General features: G+C 36.2%; 1 protein-coding gene across 5 annotated transcripts in view; it reads left to right on the forward strand.

Moving 5' to 3' along the window:
- The window catches only part of LOC137642626 (kelch-like protein diablo), a 176,743-nt gene extending 168,544 nt beyond the window's left edge, over positions 1–8,199 (forward strand). For all 5 annotated transcript variants that reach the window (XM_068375336.1, XM_068375337.1, XM_068375338.1 and 2 more), the window contains one exon: positions 5,074–8,199. The gene's annotated coding sequence lies outside the window, so the exon portion shown is untranslated. The remainder of the gene's footprint in view (positions 1–5,073) is intronic.
- The last annotated feature ends 408 nt before the right edge of the window (positions 8,200–8,607 follow it).

Consider the following 8,607-nt stretch of genomic DNA (forward strand, 5'->3'; position numbering starts at 1 on the left):
AGAAGACAGCGTCGGCAGAAGAAATCATGTTTCCCCTGTACCAACGAGAGGGAGGGGAAGATGACGCAGGAAGGGGAAGACAACGCGGGAAGGGGACCAATGGTCCCTCGGGCCGTCCGTCAGACCGCAAGGACTGGGGACGGGAGTGCCAAGGAGTGAGCCTGCCATCGTTGCCCCAGAGTGTGGGGGAAGGGAGCTAGACGCTCCCCCAGTGAGCAGTAGGGGATGCCCAGCTACCAGCGAGGGTAGTTCGTCTTCCCAGGGAGGGCATAAGGAGGAGGAGGGGCGGAGCAGCACCCCTCACCCCCGCTCCCGATCATGGAAGTCGGAATGTTATTCCCGTCTTGGAATAGAAGTGGAATCATGTGTGTAACGAGGGTGAAGAACCGCTTGTTATGGATGCCCGCAAAACGTAGGAGCGCACGGTGCTTACAACGGCCAGAGCCCACACACAGGCTCAGTGATCCTACGACGAAGAACGGATGTATTAACTCTACGGAAGCTGAAGGAACAACAACGAAAGAAGTAGGCTTAGAAGACCGTGGATGGAGCGCATAGAAAACGGGAAGATATTGACGACTACGGAGGAAGAGAGAGGGAATGAATGCCCCCGTGACTGAGCTCTGTGAATGAGTGTATGAATGAGGTAGGAGATCAAATTTCCCGGATTTTTTGTGCAGGTGGAAGGGTGTGTTCTTCATTGAAGACGGAATTTGATCTAGCGTTGTTCTTCTTTCCCCTTTGGTAGAGAAAGTCATCTGTGTAATTGATGTAAGACCTTATGCGTGGTATGTGGGTATAGGAAGTTCCCCTAAGGATGGCAAGAGTGTCAGTATTTTTAAGGAATTAGGTTTATCAATGTGTTATGTGTGTAACTCAATGAGTAACCACAAGCATGTGGTACCAAGGGCCAGAACATGGTCGGTAGTACCTTTTAAGTTTAATGAAGTGCATATGGACGTCCTAGGTCCATTCCCCAAGGGGACAGGTAGTTAAGCGAGTAGGTAAACCCCGTGTCCAGGGTTACCCGGGGAAAGGGAAGTGAGGAAGAGGCACAAGTCAATGTTAGTGCCGTACTTCAAGCACGAGAGAGTGCGAGAGTACATGGGTCTTGAGATAATGTCTACCTCGAGGTGATTGAGGTCATAAACTCAGGTTTCTTTTACGTATGTTCATTCCGAGTGTTTTGTGAAAAGATGAATTAAATTTTGTTTCGTTTTTTTTGGTTTTGTTCTAAGCATATCACGAGTATATCATTTATCATACTGAGAAATTTCTGTTGCATTTATGTTATGTTGGAAATAATTCAAATTTCTTTATTTTGTGTTGGTACCAATTTTGCTATTACCAATGGTTTTATGTATGGTTTTCCATTGTTTGTGTTATACTGTATTTAAAGAATTTCATTTCTCTGTGGAGGTTTTCAGTGCTATTGCAGGTAATTGTTAATCATGGGTTGAAAATTGAACATCATTACTTATGGTTTTGTTTTTCAGGAGAAATAATATTGCTCGGTTATTAATAAGTATGGTTTTCTTTTGATTATTATTCACTGTTTGAGTTGCTCTTTATTGCAGTGTCACGGATGGTTAGAAATGGTTTCCTTATAATGGTAAATGTATCAAAGAGTGCTGGGATTGGAAGTTATTCATTTTGATTTCTCTTGATTTTTATAATTTTCTTTATTTTGTGTATGTGATGATTGTTGGTCCTTATAGAATTTTATTACATTTGAAACATTATTATTTTTCTGATTTTGTGCTCCAAATTTCGATGATGATGTATTTAAACCTGATTTTGTGTTTCTGTATGATCTATTGTGGGCGTGATATTCATCTTTGTGTAACTTGCAATTGTAACCCGCCAAAAAGTCCCTTTGATTTGGTTTAGGTATTTAATTTTAATGTTTGCATGCTCCCGAAGAGAGTGGTACTCAGAGGCAACATCTAGTGGAAAAAGAAAGATTGTGTTCAGTGAAAAAAAAAAAGAGAGAGAAAAAAAAATGTTTGAGAAAAAAAAATCTGATAAGTGTGAATTTTACGGGACGTAAAAATTTGGGAAGGGAGTGATGAGCTAAGCACAGTCAGGTTGTTACTTTGTGGAATAAGTGAATGTCAACAGATATCTTCTTTGTTAAAGGAAAGACGGTTATAATGTGGCGTGGGATGCCACTTTGAGAATGTCGTTATCGGCTTGGCTTTTAGGCACTCGAAAATGTTCGTTAAAAGTTAGCGTCACCAAAATCTCTCTCTATTGGTTCTTTTAAGACTTTCGGGTCAGCACAGCCAATCATCGATCAGGCCATAGAAAGGCCAAGCTGGGCGTTTGAACTGCCCATAGTTTTTTGTCAGTTAGAGTTGGGAGGCTGGAGTGTATAGACCTAACGTCCAGGTCACGGGTGCCAGAATGAGTGCCAACAAGTACCATTTCTCTGAGGACTTTTTATTAGCAAAGTAACGTAATGATAATTAAGGGCCGCCCTTGTAGCTTAAATAGAATATAGCAGCTGTGGAAAATTAACAATTCGATTATCATTTGTGCATGTCCCTCTCTCATAATTACGTTAACCATGGAACGAAATTCCTCTATCTTTGTTTCACCAAGTTGCGAAGTGTGAACCCCCCCTTAATACGACCTAAATCGGGTCATATTTATATATGTGTGTGTGTGTATATATATATATATGTATATATATATATATATATATATATATATATATATATATATATATATATATATATATATATATATATATATATATATATATATATATATGTATATATATGTATATATAAAATAACAGATTTTGACATAGGAAAAATCTATTTTTGTGTGAGATAGCCATGTCGTCCTGAAGGAAGTTCCTCATTGGCAGCTTCTACTTGGGGATATTTCTGCGAGTGATATACCAGAGAAATTTACCTTTGAGGTATCATTGGATTTCCGTCCTCCTGAGAAAATATCCCGAGAGATATCATGTATAAATCAGGGACGTGTTAGTAACAAGACATGGTTATCCTTCCCCGAATAGAGTTAACCTTGTCTCCAAGGAAAGATGAGGGTAGCATATGTTGGCAGGAGAGCTGTTACAACTCTCGATCTCAACATGCTAAAACTAACACGTTTCCTGTCGAACCATTCCAGAAGCAGCCATAGCTTGATGCGAGGTCCAACTGTGAGAAATGGGAGGGGATGGAAAAATAACGGGCAGGCCATCAGGACAACATTGCTATCTCACCCAAAAATAGATTTTTCCTATGTCAAAATGGGTTTTTTGGGCTCGAACCATGTCATCCTGATGGAAGTGTACCAGAGAATTATCATTCTCAGTTGTATGCCAAAAGAGTTTTAACCCTGTACCTCCAGAGATATAAGCATACTTCCTACAGCATGGGTAACCATGGTACCAAACGATATGAGTTAGCGAGAAGTTTGTATAAAATTTAGGAACAAAGTAAATCAATAGCACAGTCACATTTACTGTGAAGAAAGTTGTCTCCAGTAGATGAAAAGACCGAGGTCTATGAAAGGAGGGTTAAAAAATTTTGATACACTACTTTTATTTTATATAGATAGTAGTCTATTAATGTTTCCGAAAGTACATACATGTAGTAATAATAATACAAGATATACACTATATACATTTACAGAAAACTGGAGTTTTCAGACCGCAAATTGTGTAACAGAGTAGTAAACAGTAATACGTGTGACATAAAAGGAAAATATCACCTGTGACTCGTTATAATATTAAAAAGACACATAGAACAAAAGATCATAGTTCCTTTGCACAATGTAGACTAAGAAGTCCCAATTATACAGTCCAAAGAGTACATGCACAACAATTAAGAAGCTGGTTTAATCACACTACCAGCGGCCACCACAAAGTGTTTAATCTCTTCCAACTGACGTAGGTAATGTTTGAAGACCACTCTTGAAGATTTCCATCCTGTGTAAGCCTGCAAGCCTGCAAAGGACATAGATTGGAAAAAATTTAAGGAAGAGGCAATTTTTCTTGGGTCATGACCCACTGGAATACTTTCCGGGTTAGCCCTTCTGATGAAGTAGGTGAGTTTGGACCTTAGCTGTTTCAGAGAAAGATTAGATCCTGTTGACTCCCCTTTAAAATGTTGACTGCCTTTAAAGGCCCAGCTCTTGCATAGGTAGGCTTTAAGGCACTCCACGGGGCACAGAGAAGGGTCCTCCTGTAGTGGACCAATCTTCCAGGTCCTCCAGCGTTTCGTGGGAAGTTCGTTTTTCGCCAAGAATACAGGATCTGGATAAAGGTTTACCTCCCCCGAATCTGAGAATTCAATGTAGCTATTATTATTACTAGCCAAGCTACAGCCCTAGTTAGAAAAGGATGCTACAAGCCCAAGGGCTCCAATAAGGAATACAACCCAGTGAGGAAAGGAAATAATGAAACATAGAATAGTGTGCTTGTGCTTGAGTGTACCCTCAAGCCTGAAAACTCTAACCTAAGAAAGTGGAAGACCATGGTACAGAGGCTATGCACTACCCAAGACCAGGGAAGAATGATTTGATATTAGTGTCCTTCTAGAAGAGCTGCTTGCCATAGTTAGAGTCTATTGTACCCTTACCAAGTATAAAGTAGACACTGAACAATTACAGTGCATTAGTTAACCCCCTAAGCAAAGAAGAATTCTTTGGTTATCTTAGTATTGTAGGGTGCTTGAGGAAAGAGGAGGATATGTAAAGAGAAGGCCAGACTATTCGGTGTATGTGTAGGCAAAGGAAACTGAGCCGTAATGAGAGAGAGATCCAATGTAGTATTATCTTGCCAGTCAAAGGACCCAATGACACTCTAGTGGTAGTATCTCAACAGGTGGCTGGTGCTTTGGCCAACCTACTACCTTACATAGATAGCATTTTACCTTTAAAATAAGAAAAAGGTGTATGCCCATATTCACCTGCAATATATATTCTCATTTTAACCTCATGTAAGCCATAAACCACCATCAAAATCGGTGTACAGCAATAGTGTGTGTGTTATAGTATATTCTTAGTAGCATTCAAATGTCTGATAATGTTTTCACATATTTTTTTTCTTTTCAGATTGATCTGCAGACAACCCCTTCAATTGTTAATCATGAGGTCCTTGTTTTCTAACTGGAAAGATGGAAGTTGGTAGATAATTTATTTTTTTTTATTAGTAATTTTTTAACAAAATAATGTAAAGAGTAATTGTAGATGGGTACAATAGTGATTGCATGAATCAGTTCTCTGGTGTTCCTAAGGGTAGTATTCATAACCCAGTACTCTATTATATGCTCCTGATATAGGGTTTATCATAGAAAACAAGTTCATTCCTTATGCAGATAATGATAATCTATGTGCTTTAAATTTTGATCTCCAAAATGTGTACACATGATTGCTGAAACTTTTAACAGAAATCTATCTAGAATTAGTACATGAAGCAAATTATAGGGGCTGAAAATAAACCTTTTCAAAATTCAAAAGTATGATTTCTAGTAAGCTTAGCATATTGGATCTTATCACCCATATCTTTTCACTGACCATTTTTCTGTAACTAAATTCTACTCCTTTACAAGTCTAGGTATTAGCATTCATTGGAAATTAACTTGTGAGAAACATATCTGGTCTGTCTCCTCTTCAATAGGACAAATGTATGTATATTGAAAGTCAATTTTTCTGAAGATTTTCCTGGGGAAGTGCTTTACACTTTTTATCCTATCATATTTTGAATAATGTTCTTTCTGGTCTTCAGCCAAGCTAACTTTCTTCTTGATTGTTGTACTAAAAACTTTGATGTTTATTAGATCTCTTATCCATGAACTGCATGTAAACATCTGTCTTTGCCATTCATTGAGCTCATTATAAATGCTGTGTGAGATTTTAAACAATTGTGAGCATATTTTGCATTGAGATCTTCCCAAACTATATCATCCACTACTGACGTAGTACTGGGTATGCAATTTTTTCTAACAGTATTTCTTTACTTATGTGATGTTCTATACTATGTAGTATTAAACTCGTAGAAACTTTATTCTATCTGCGAATAAATTATGTAGTATAATAGTTTAATCAATGGAACCCAAAAAGTTCAAATTTGGTGCCAATGCTTTTTGTTGCGCAGGGTGCCAATGCATATTGTTCTTACTTTATTTATTATTTATCATTTTTAGCTTATTATTTATCTTGATATGTCTTATTGGTTCTTTCTCTTTTATAGTTACTTCTTTAAATCTTTTGTTTTCTGTACTGGACTGTTTTCTCTAATGAGACCCTAGAGTTGCTGTTTGTTTTGTAATAATTATAATGATAATAATAGTAATATTGATAATAATAATATTGTCATTGCACAAAACGACACCTTAGGAACTAGATGTACAGTATTCAAAAAGCAATGGACAGAGCCAACATCTCATCAAATATTAGGAAATGTATACTCAAAGAAGTGAGCATAGACTGCATTGTCAGAAAATTTCCAGCACTAACACAAAGCCAATGTAAGAAGAGACACACTATACAGTGGTGGTTAATGCCTTCCCCTGGAGTTTGTTTATGAAATATGAAATACATACAGCAATAATATGAACACCAACCTCCGGGTGTGACAGAAAACAAGCAGGATTAATTATTCTGGGACTGTAGTATCAATATAGGCAGGGTAATATTGTATATTGTACAAGCACATTGACCAGTCCTCATTGGTTTACAAAATAAAAAAAAGTGTTAGATGTCGCACAACTGTGGGACAAGAAAGAGAGAAAGAGAAAATAGAAAAAGTTCCCAGACTCAAATTGAATTATGGAGGCTTTGGAATGTGGAGTGTATGTACTTCTCATAGTCATTGGAGCACTAGGCACAATCTCAAAGTCATTGAGAGGAAACTTAAAAAGATGGGAAGCCAAAGTAGCCCAAGGACTTATGCAGATGAGTGTGGTACTAGAGACAGTTATATACTGAGAAGGGAAGGATTCCTAAGGAAGCTGGATGAAACCTGGCGCTACACACTATGAACTACAAATCTTGGAAGATTGTGTTTGACCAAAAGAAAATAATGGTAGTAGAATAATAACAACAAACACTTGATATTTGCAACCTATTCTTTGAAATAGAGAAGTAATCATTGGGTCTAACCCACAACCTCATCCTAAGACTAGTCTACATGTATTTGTAGCAGAATTAGTAGTTTTGCACATTCCACTTGTAATTTTTTAACATCCTGCTGTATTTGTGTAATTCTTTGCATGATTTTTTTCTACTAAGCTTTGGTTCTTATGTTTGTACTTTCTTTTGTTCTTTTGCATGTGTTGCAAACGTGTAACTTTTGTATTAATGTTTAATGAATAACAAAACTTTTTTTCTTGGTTTTGCATTCAAATGATTAATTTCTAAATCCAGACTTTGGATTTTATTCTGACTTAAAAAAAAAATCTTACACATAATCCCCTTTCTATTTTCTCTACTACATTTTTACTCTTAAAAGGGATAATACAGTATATTGATGTTTTATTGGATGTAAATTCCATGAAAAGGTGTTCATTACAAATGAACAATATTTCTTTTGTCATTTTCATATAAACGTGAGTAGTTTATGAGTAGGCTTACCAGAAGAATTAAATGATGATGGTTTGATTCAAATAATGTATGTACTTTTAGGAATTTAATTCTCACTTTTTCATTTTCCTTTAATATACCTCCAGTGGTTCTTTAAGCATAAATGCAAAGGAGTGCATTAATGAAGTTATTGATAATTTTACTATCTAAATGCGCTGCTTAAAGTCATTTAATTCATAACTAAAATAAAATAGTCCTTGTAAATCTTATACATTATTGATAAAGTGGCGTCTTGTCATTTCATCTTGAATTGACAGAATACAACTATGTAATATTTTTATGAAAACACAAGAAGGAGAGAGGAGATTGGAAATGAGAATTAATGTAAATATCATTATTGAAATGATGGATTGAAATTAGTAGGCTATTAAATCTGATTTCAGTCACCGAGTTGTGAAGATTTACATAATTATTGAGTTTTGAAAATTTAATAGTGAAATATGAAAATTATGGACTTGCTGAATATTTGTCTCTTTTGAATCTGAAGCTATTCTACAAGAACTATTTGTTTTTCTTGTGCAATATTGATGGCAATATACATTGAAATGATTTTCTTATCAAATGTATGTATATTTTTTTAATAAATGAATAATAACAGATTTCTTGAGTCTTGCATTGAGAAAATTTTGAATGGTGGCTGCATTACTCCACTTAAATCTAAAATGTATATACTTTAATTATATCCTTTGTGTCTTCTTTTGCTGTTGTTGTTGTTGTTATGTGCAGTCTGCCCTCTATATCCAGGGATTCACCACTTGGGGATTCACTTACCCACATCCAAATTGGCATGGTTGTAAAGAATTATACACTACATGGAAGCTTTGAATTTAAGTAAGTTAAAACTCAAAAGTTTTTTCACTAACTTCACTGGTAACTGAGTATTGGTGTGTCATATCATTATCAATTCCACAAAAAAAAAAATTAATCTTTGTAATACCCCTTGAACGAAAAAGTAATTTCCTCGGCCATTATGTCTTTTTACAACGTTACAGTAGAAGGTTCACT

This window comes from Palaemon carinicauda, chromosome 6, assembly GCF_036898095.1.
Source record: "Palaemon carinicauda isolate YSFRI2023 chromosome 6, ASM3689809v2, whole genome shotgun sequence".
In the NCBI taxonomy this organism is placed as follows: domain Eukaryota; kingdom Metazoa; phylum Arthropoda; class Malacostraca; order Decapoda; family Palaemonidae; genus Palaemon; species Palaemon carinicauda.